Source organism: Mastigoproctus giganteus, chromosome 3, assembly GCF_048544385.1.
Source record: "Mastigoproctus giganteus isolate SK-2022 chromosome 3, ASM4854438v1, whole genome shotgun sequence".
Lineage (NCBI taxonomy): Eukaryota > Metazoa > Arthropoda > Arachnida > Uropygi > Thelyphonidae > Mastigoproctus > Mastigoproctus giganteus.
The window spans coordinates 189,849,638-189,858,939 of NC_143577.1; positions in this window are offsets into that span (position 1 = coordinate 189,849,638).

Here is a 9,302-nt window from a genome sequence, read left to right on the forward strand (position 1 = left end):
CATTGGCTTTGTGAAGTGTGAGACGATCCGTTGTAACGGAATTATTCGAGTCAACTCCTCAGAATCGGTTCGAGTCAACTCCTCAGAATCGGTTCGAGTCAACTCCTCAGAATCGGTTCGAGTCAACCGATTCTGAGGAGTAAAACAAAAATCGCTTAAGCCAACAAAATTGAGCATTAACTTCCTCATTATGGACAATTTCAGCTTACCTCTCGTAGATTGAAAATTGTGTCCTCTCAAGGGCAACAAGACAACAAATCTGTATTGAAAATCTGCCTAGACCTATACGGTAAATTTATTTATGTTATTCATGTTTTCGGCTTCATTCGTTAGTTGTCATCGGCATTATCTCTAAAGTGCATTTAGGAGAAACAAATTTCGTAGAAAAAAAATATGCACATCGGGGATGGATGCAATGTTTTTCGAAAAAAAAATATAAGGGATATGTCCAAAAAATGTTGAATACCGCTGTAATCAAATCAAATATCGTAAATCAAATGTTATGTAATGCGTTCCAATACTCTGCACATCTGAATTTAATTATAACTTACTTGAAGTAGTGGAGCTATAGTGCCTCATGATTAAAATTTTTATTGTTATTTTTATATAATTGAAATTAAATCCAAATGAATCAAAGAATAAACAGCAAAATGAAATGTAAAGTAAAAAGAAAATAGTAGAGCGAACATCAGTGACAGCAAACATGCAAAAACCACAACATGTTGCGTGTATTTAACTATAAAATGTAAGGTAAAAATATATAGAAAGATTTTGACAAACAGCAATAAATACCAGAATAATGAAGAATATAGTACTGTTGGAGAAACAATCCTAATTAATTTAGAAAAAAAGGTTCCAATTAAAAGAAATTTAGTGGCGCTCACTCAGCTAAGCACGGATTTCAGAATTACGTGAAATACCACTATATGCAATCGTAATCTGCATATTAAATATAAATAATCAGAGGTCGATCTCTGATCGTTTATATTTAACATGGCAGGTATTTTCTTTCAATAATAGCCAAGATTTCTTCTTTGTTTCCTCAGTATTTTATTATCAGTAAAGAAAAGATTGTTTCGTCGGTTCCTCAGCGTTTTATTATTAATAAAAGAAATTCTCAACGGTTTCTCAGTATTTTATTATTAATAAAGATTTCGCTAGTTTCAAATATTTTTTTCATTTTCTTTCAATAATAGCCAAGATTTCTTCTTTGGTTCCTCAGTATTTTATTATCAATAAAGTTTGTTTCAACGGTTCCTCAGTATTTTATTATTAATAAAATTTTGCTAGCTTCTTATTAATTTTTATTATTAATGAACATTTCTTCCTTAGAAATCTCTGCAGTTCAGATTTGATAATTTTCTATAGATTTAATTCCAAAGCAAGAAAAGGTTCTTTATTTCACCAGATACACCCATCTACTCTGGCATATATCGTTCACCTTATGCCTGCCAATGTTTCTTCCATCCTTTCTAAATGGTCTTCCACTATCAATCCAGTTTTGCTTTCCATGAGTTGAGTTTTCAATATTACTCCTGAAGTACGGTCCTCTCCGTAAATCCAACACCCTATGAATGGGAGAGTAACATAAATCCAGCGGTAAGAAAATAAAAAAATAAATACAAAAAAATATCGAACTTTCATTGGAATTTTACAGACTGCTTCCATCCATGAGGGATTTCTTACGACTTGAGATAGTGATGAGAAAAGTTCTCTGTTTCGTTCCACTCACTAGGTTGATCAGTTTTTTTTTTTTTTTTTCAAAAACACCAGATTCACAGAAAACCAAAAACCAGATAATGACTAAAGATTTCCACAATAAATATTTATGCCAACGTTAACATGCGTGTGAGAAAAAACCCAATCCCTAATTTCGCATAAAACAGAATTTTGTAAATGTGCTGGTTGAAAGCAATAATCATATTATTATTTTGTATACTTCAATAGCAAGCAACAGAATATTGAATTGCATGCTACTCTGGTTGGAGAAGATTTAGTTTTATTGGAGGGATCTACACTGTGCTGCCACTAGCGCGTTGAGCCTCCTTTATCCTTCAAAACAGCCTGAATTCGTCTAGGCATGGATTGAACAAGATGCTGTAAAAGTTGTGCAGGAATAGAGTATTATGTAGACATGAGTGTCACGCAGTGTAGGCCTGCAGCAACAGCCCTTTCCAGCTCGTACCAAAGATGTTCAATACGATTGAGATCCTGGGAACTGAGCGCATCACTGCAGCAAAGAAAAGTTATTGTCATGTTTCTGGAACCATTACATAGTGATTCGAGCTTTGTGCACCTGCCCATTATCCTGCTTGAAGTAGCCATCTCACTAAAGAAAGCTGTCAACATGAACGGATGCACTTGGTCAGCAACGATGTTTAGGTACAACATGTCATTCAGACGTGAAACTATGGGTATCAATGGACCCAACGTGTGCCAAGAAAACATTCCCCACACCATAACATTGCCCACACCACCTTGCACAGTAGTCGTCAGACATGACGATTCCAATGATCAATGCCAAACAACGCTCCTTCAGGAAGACTTGAATAGATTTCAAAAATGGACAAAAAATTGACAGCTAAGTTTTAATTCAGTAAAATGAAAGGTCTTAATCTTGGGAAACAGCTACCCTAAAATAACTTATACATTTGGGTTTGAATTAAAAACAGTGCAGGAAGAATTAGCTCTGGGTGTATGATATGGGCAGATATGAAGTTCTCTGAGCAGTAAAAAAGCTGCTCAGAGAACTTCGTAGGGGTCCAGGAAAGCTCATCATGTCCTATTTTTGATTTATCGAACAATATCATGAAGAGATATGGAAGTCATGATCTCATTGTATAAGGCAATTGTCCAAGTATGGAGATCTCATGATGTGTTATCGTTGATTTATCGAACAATATCCTGTAGTGATATGGAGGTCATGTTCAATTGCCTTATTGTATAAGGCAATTGTCCAAGTATGGAGACCTCATCTAAAAAAAAAAGAGATATTGAGCTGCTTGAAAGAGTGTAAAGATGAGCAACTCACAAGGTGATATCTGCAAAAGGGTGACCGTATGATGATAGACTTCGATTATGTGGGCTACAGAGCTTGGCAACCAGACACATTAGAGAGAACCTGATTAAGGATTATAAGACTCTGAGACGGATAGTATAATGAAGGCAAAAAGAATTTTCGTTGTTCTAAAGAATTACAGAACTAGGTGCTATAAATTCAAATTACAGGGGAAGAGGTTTAGGCTAGATTGTAGAAAGTTTTCCTTTAACCAGGGAGTTGCTGATTGCCGGAAGAAGTTACCTCCTCAGACAGGTGACGTCAACAGTTTGAAGAAATTCAATGGTCAACTGGATAGTTAGCTATGTAAAGAGAGAATTGAAGACTATTTTCTTACCTACTTTTTTCCTTTTTGGTCCGTGCAGCAAAGCGTGTGGTTTCCTTACACTATATGGAAAATACTTATTTATATGTACTTAAAACGCTTTTCACTTGTTTTATTGACATACTGTAGATCTGTTAATCATTTTAATATTTGTTATTTTGAAAAATCAAAAGTATTAAAAAATAGAAAAGTATTAAATCGGAAAGTTTGATTAAAACCACCATATCCAAAAATTTCATTACTTCATACAACGTGCCCTCCCCACCTGTTCTTTCTACTAAATACATCATACTGTATCTCCTGAATCTTTAAGCCACGCAAGGTAATAATTACTATAAATTGTATTATATTTTGTGTTTCTGGATTTTCATAAAAAACAAACAAAAAAAAAAACAACATAATAAAATTTATATATATATATATGTGTAAAACCCAAACACGAGAGGTATTAGAACCTATAGTACTTAGCACCGTGCTTTGGATGGAGGTTGAGAAGACGAAAGAAGACATGTGTTGACATTGGACTTGAATTTCTGTAGACTCTAATTTTCAGGAAATACGTACGAAGAAAGTTTGTTCCAGAAAACGGCAGTTGAATGAATAAACAAAGAAGATGAAAAGTTGGTTCTGTGAGTTTGAAGTTGAACAGTAAATGGACGTTGGCTGGTGGCTGCACGTGTTCGAACTGTTTTGAAAGAGAGAGCTGGAATTATAGAATCCAATTCAGACGAACCGTGCTCATGGAGGTATCTGTAGAAGAGGTATGCAGCAGAAACAGTACATCTATGAGACAGCTAGTGGAGGGACTCTGTTAGAGATGAATCATTAATTAACCTCACTGTCCTCTTCTGAATGGAATCAAGAAGCCTGAGAGAGGTTTTGGGGACACCACCCCAGATGTGGGAACAAGATTCCATGGTAGAACGGATTTGCGATTTATGCAGAGTGAGAAACTGTTTTGGAAGAAAAGTAGCGCCTAGAGCGAAAGAGAAAACCAAGCTTTTTAGATGCAGAGGAAACAATATTTGTAATGTGTTTGTGCCAAGAGAGATTAGAAGTCAGAGTAATCCCCAAAAGAGATATATCAATTTGTCTAGAAATTGGAGTGTCACTGAAGATAAGCATAGGACCAGAAGAATCCTTTTTGCGAGATATAAGACAAGACTGAATTTTAGAAGGGTTGAAATCAACTAAGTTGTCTTTGCCCCACTATAGAATTACCTGAAGATCGGCATTTAAGGAATTGGTAGCAGATTTTCGAGAAGTTGAAGCTGATTGAGCAGGGTAAGCTTCTCAAAATGGAAAGTAGAATGCAATGTGCTATCATCGGCACAACTATGGATAGGATTTCCAGTCAATGGAAGAAGGTCATTAATATTCAAGAGGAAAAGAGTGGGGGGAAAGAACTGAATCTTGGGGGACACCGGAATTAGTGGAGAAGTTAGAAGACAGAGAGCCATCTACCATCACCCTCAGTGAGCGGTCAGAGAGAAAACTGGATAACCAATTACTAAAAACAGTTGGCAAACCATAAGATGGAAACTTGTTTAGAAGATCTTTATTCCAAACACGATCGAAAGCCTTTGAGATGTCAAGAGCAAATACTTGTGTTTCACCGAAACTTTCTATTGAATTAGTCCATAAATGGGTAACATAAGCCAGAATATCACCAGTGGATCGACACTGACGGAATCCATACTGGCGATCGTGGATGAGACGGAAGGTTTCTAGGTAGATTAAGAGTTGGTGGTTAATCAATTGATTTCTCCATTACTTTAGAAAGAGTAGAAGTAATTGCAATGGGACGATAATTGGATGGGAGGGATTTGTCACTCTTTTTAGGAACTGGATGTATATGAGCAAATTTCCAAGCAGAAGGAAAAACACCTTTGGAATAAGAAAGTGAAAAAAGGCGGCAAAGAATAGGAGTGAGTTCAGGAGCACAGGTTTTGAGAACAATTGGAGAAATACCATCGGGACTTGGAGCTTTCTTAGCATCAAGATTCGTCAAAATCCTTCTGACATCCTTTTGACGGAAGACCACAGGAGGCATTGAATGGAGCATGTTGTGAATGGTGGGATGTGTTTTACGAAGATCATTAATACATGAGTTGGAAAAAAATGGGATGTTTTCAGATCAGCTTTATCCTTGGCTGAAGTGACAACAGAACCATCTGGTTTGAACAGAGGTGGGAGCAGAGATGGGCAAAAGTTGCGGCCAATGGCTTTGGCAAGAGACCAGAATGCTCGGCTACCATTAGGGCAAGAAGCAAATTTTCTACTTTTAGCCTGTTCAAACACTGGCTTGGACTGATTAATAACTGCTTTACAATTGTTGCGAGCTTTGGTGTAGGCAGAAAATGAAACTAAAGAATTAGAAACAAGACAATTACGATATGCAACATTCTTCTCTTGAACAGCCTTAGCACATTGATTGGAAAACCAAGGTTTAGATAAAGGACTAGATTTTAAAGTGGAGTGTGGGATAAAGAATTCTATTCCTGCAAGAATAATTTCACTGACTCGATTTGAGTAAATGTTGATATCAGAAGTTTTGAAACAGTAATCCGACCAAGGAAAAGAAGAAAAGAAGTCTCGCAGATCATCCCATTTTGCATTCTTGTAATGCCAAACAACACGAGGTTGGGAATAGCCATGAGATAAAGGTTCCATTGAAGAAGAGACAATGACCGAGTTGTGATCTGAAGTGCCTAAAGGACCTCTCACTTCGACCGTGTACTTAGAAGGGTTGTTTGTGAGAAAAAGATCAAGCGTATTGGCTGTATGATTAGGATTGTCCGGTATTCTTGTAGGTAAATGAACAATCTGTGCTAGGTCATTAGTAATTGCAAAAGCCTCAGCATCTCGACCTGCTGGGTCGATGTGACTAGAAAATGGAAGCCAGCTGGAGTTGTGAATATTAAAATCACCAAGCAAAATTACCTCACTGTTAGGAAAGTTGGAATGGAGAAAGTCAAGTTGCAAAGAGAGGAAGTCAAAGAGCTCCAAGTGAGTGATTAGTGAAGTTGGGAGAACGGTAGAGACAACAGATGAATTTGACAAAATGAGGTAGAGAGATTTTAAGCCAGAGAAGGTCAAAGAGAGGAGATTTCAAATTTCCAAGTCTCTGACAGGGATTATCAGAACGGAGATATGCACAAGTACAACCTTTGAGGCGATTGGAATCATACAGCGAATAATTTGGGCATATGAGATGAGCAGTAGAGGAATCAACTGATAACTGAGACTCTGTCGGAAAAAGTATACGGGGTTTGGCAGACTGCAAGTAGAAATGGACATCGTTGAGATTAGAATTGAGACCACGTATATTTGTGAAATGAATTAGGAAGTGCTTAATAGTGGTATTCAAATTACGAAGGCTCGAAACCTCTTATCTAGACCTAGCTATTTTTATATGGCTAACTGCCAACTCTATCGGGGGCACTGTGTCTGAAATTGAGTGAATTGTTCAGTCTGAAGTTGCATGAATTGTTCCATCTGCAATTGCGTAAATTGTTCAGTTACTTGCCTGTTTTCTAGATTAAAAACAAGATTCTCTGACAGATGAGACCATGCAATCAACCCCAGATACCAACTAATTCAACCACAGCTATGTACGATATACGAAAATTATATTGGAGGCCTGAAGTTGTGAAACCCATGTTCAGACTCCAGACCAAAGCTCCAACAATTCTTCTCTCTTACCATAATGCAATATATCAAAGGCCTTTTGTGATTGTGATGGACATCATGGCCAGATCCATTATTCCATACAATTAGAGTGAGTGTACAACTCTAAAACAGTGTTCGCAAGCCGGATACTAGTTAATCCACTGGACAGAACCTCTTAGTAACTATATAGGAGGCATCAGGAGCAGCTAGTGCATAATCTCACTGCCTATACTCTGCAAGATAGTGAGTCCGAGTAGTGTGTATGCGGGGGCATTTTCGAAGCCACATTATCTCAAGGAACTGGGACATGTGCATGCCATATACAAAAATTTTATTACTTCATACAACATGTCGTTCCCACCTTTCTACTAAATACATATCTTCTCAACCTTCAACGCACACAGGTTACTAATTACTGTAAATTGTAATACCTTTCGTGTTTGGGGATTTTCACAAAAAAAATTAAAAAAAAATTATAATAATATAACATTAGTGGTACTGAAATTATGAAGGTCGAAACCTGTTATATAGACCCAGTGTTTGTTTTTGGATTCCTGCATTTTATGGATGCCAATACATGACATGGCACTGAAACTAAAAAATACACAAACATTATATCTTAACATCTGTAAAAAAATAAATATAAACAAAATTATGTCTCTTTAAATTAAATAAATAAAAAAGAAAAAGAAGAACCCATCTCAGACCTACTAAGAAGGATACCTCTAACGATCACCACCATTACCAAAGAAACCCACATGAAAGCCATAAATGAACTTCCTAATAAAGCAACTGTTGGTCTTGATAACATTGTTTTTTCATGACAAAAATTAGCAGCCCTTAGGTTATTGAGGTGTTGCATCACACCTTCGATGAAATCATTCAAAAAGCTACTTCTCACTGTATATGGAACAGCAACGCTACATAGTCAAGCGATTGAAGAGTCCTATCATAAACACGATAGAACTCTTCAATTCAGCTAAGATTTGAACCGGAAAAGCTCTGTAATGACAAAACCTACAGGTTGCAGGTCTTTCCCAAATCCTATGGTCTCGTGCAACTTTAGTGCACTATCATTCGGCTCAAAACTGCATTTAATTTTGATCCCATTGAACTATATCTTCTCATTATTTTAATTGTCAACCTAAGATGTCAAAATTTGAAATATTCTAACATAAAATCATAATTACACGTGAATATCAAAATTTTGAATTCATCCTTTCATGGTGACCGTACCATGGACTTTGTAACCTTATGCTCATGGAGTCCACTTGAAACCTTAGAATGTAACCATACCGTTCTAGTCAATGGCTGTCCTAAGGGTGTCTTCTCAACGGAGAAATATATTGATAATAATAATAACAAACCTCGTGGATTTTCAGAAAGAAGCTCACTGTTGGTGAATTTGACAGATGAGGACCGCATTTCTGATATTTCAGAATAGCAAATCGGCTGCCAGCGAAGCATCTAAATCGAAATGTTTGTTTACAAATTCGAAAAGTATTGTACTGAAAAATCAAAAAGTATCAGGAAAAACAGAAAAGTATTAAATTGAAAAGTTTGTTTAAAACTCAAAATTTTGGATTTAATACCATTATGACATCATAAGATTTTTGCTAAGCATATTTATATGTTAGAATTCTGTATATTTTTAATAACTCACCTGAATACCTCACCATATTCCTTAGCAAGTTTTTTTAATTGAAAGTGGTCGTTCGTTTTAAGAAATGGCCGATGTCCCAGAAGTGGCAAAGGAAATGGACCAGGAAGCAGTCTTTTCTTACGGGAAAAACCAATGTACAAAACACAAAGAAGAAAAGTAGCTACTGTAGACCGGGTTGTTTTTGCAATTTGTTTTTAATAATTACTCTTGTTGTTTCAGAGTGCATTGAATATATATACTTCCCTACCATTAATATCCGCACACCCGTCCATGGATGGGGAAACAGCTCCTATGCATACAACACGTCACAGATACCTGCTATAAATATGTACACTGGGCTTCGAATAGACAATTGCAAAAGTGGGCATGCACGATGACACGTTGAACAGAATTGACAGGCTTCCAACGTGGAATGATACATAAGCAAGCGTTCTGTACAAGACATCGCAGTCACTCTGGAGATCCCTGAGTCCAACGGTTAGTGACGTCATATGCAAATGGAAGAGGAATGGAACTGAATCTGCCAAAAAACGACCTGGTAAACCCCGAAAACTAACAGAACCGGAAAACATAATTCTGCGAAG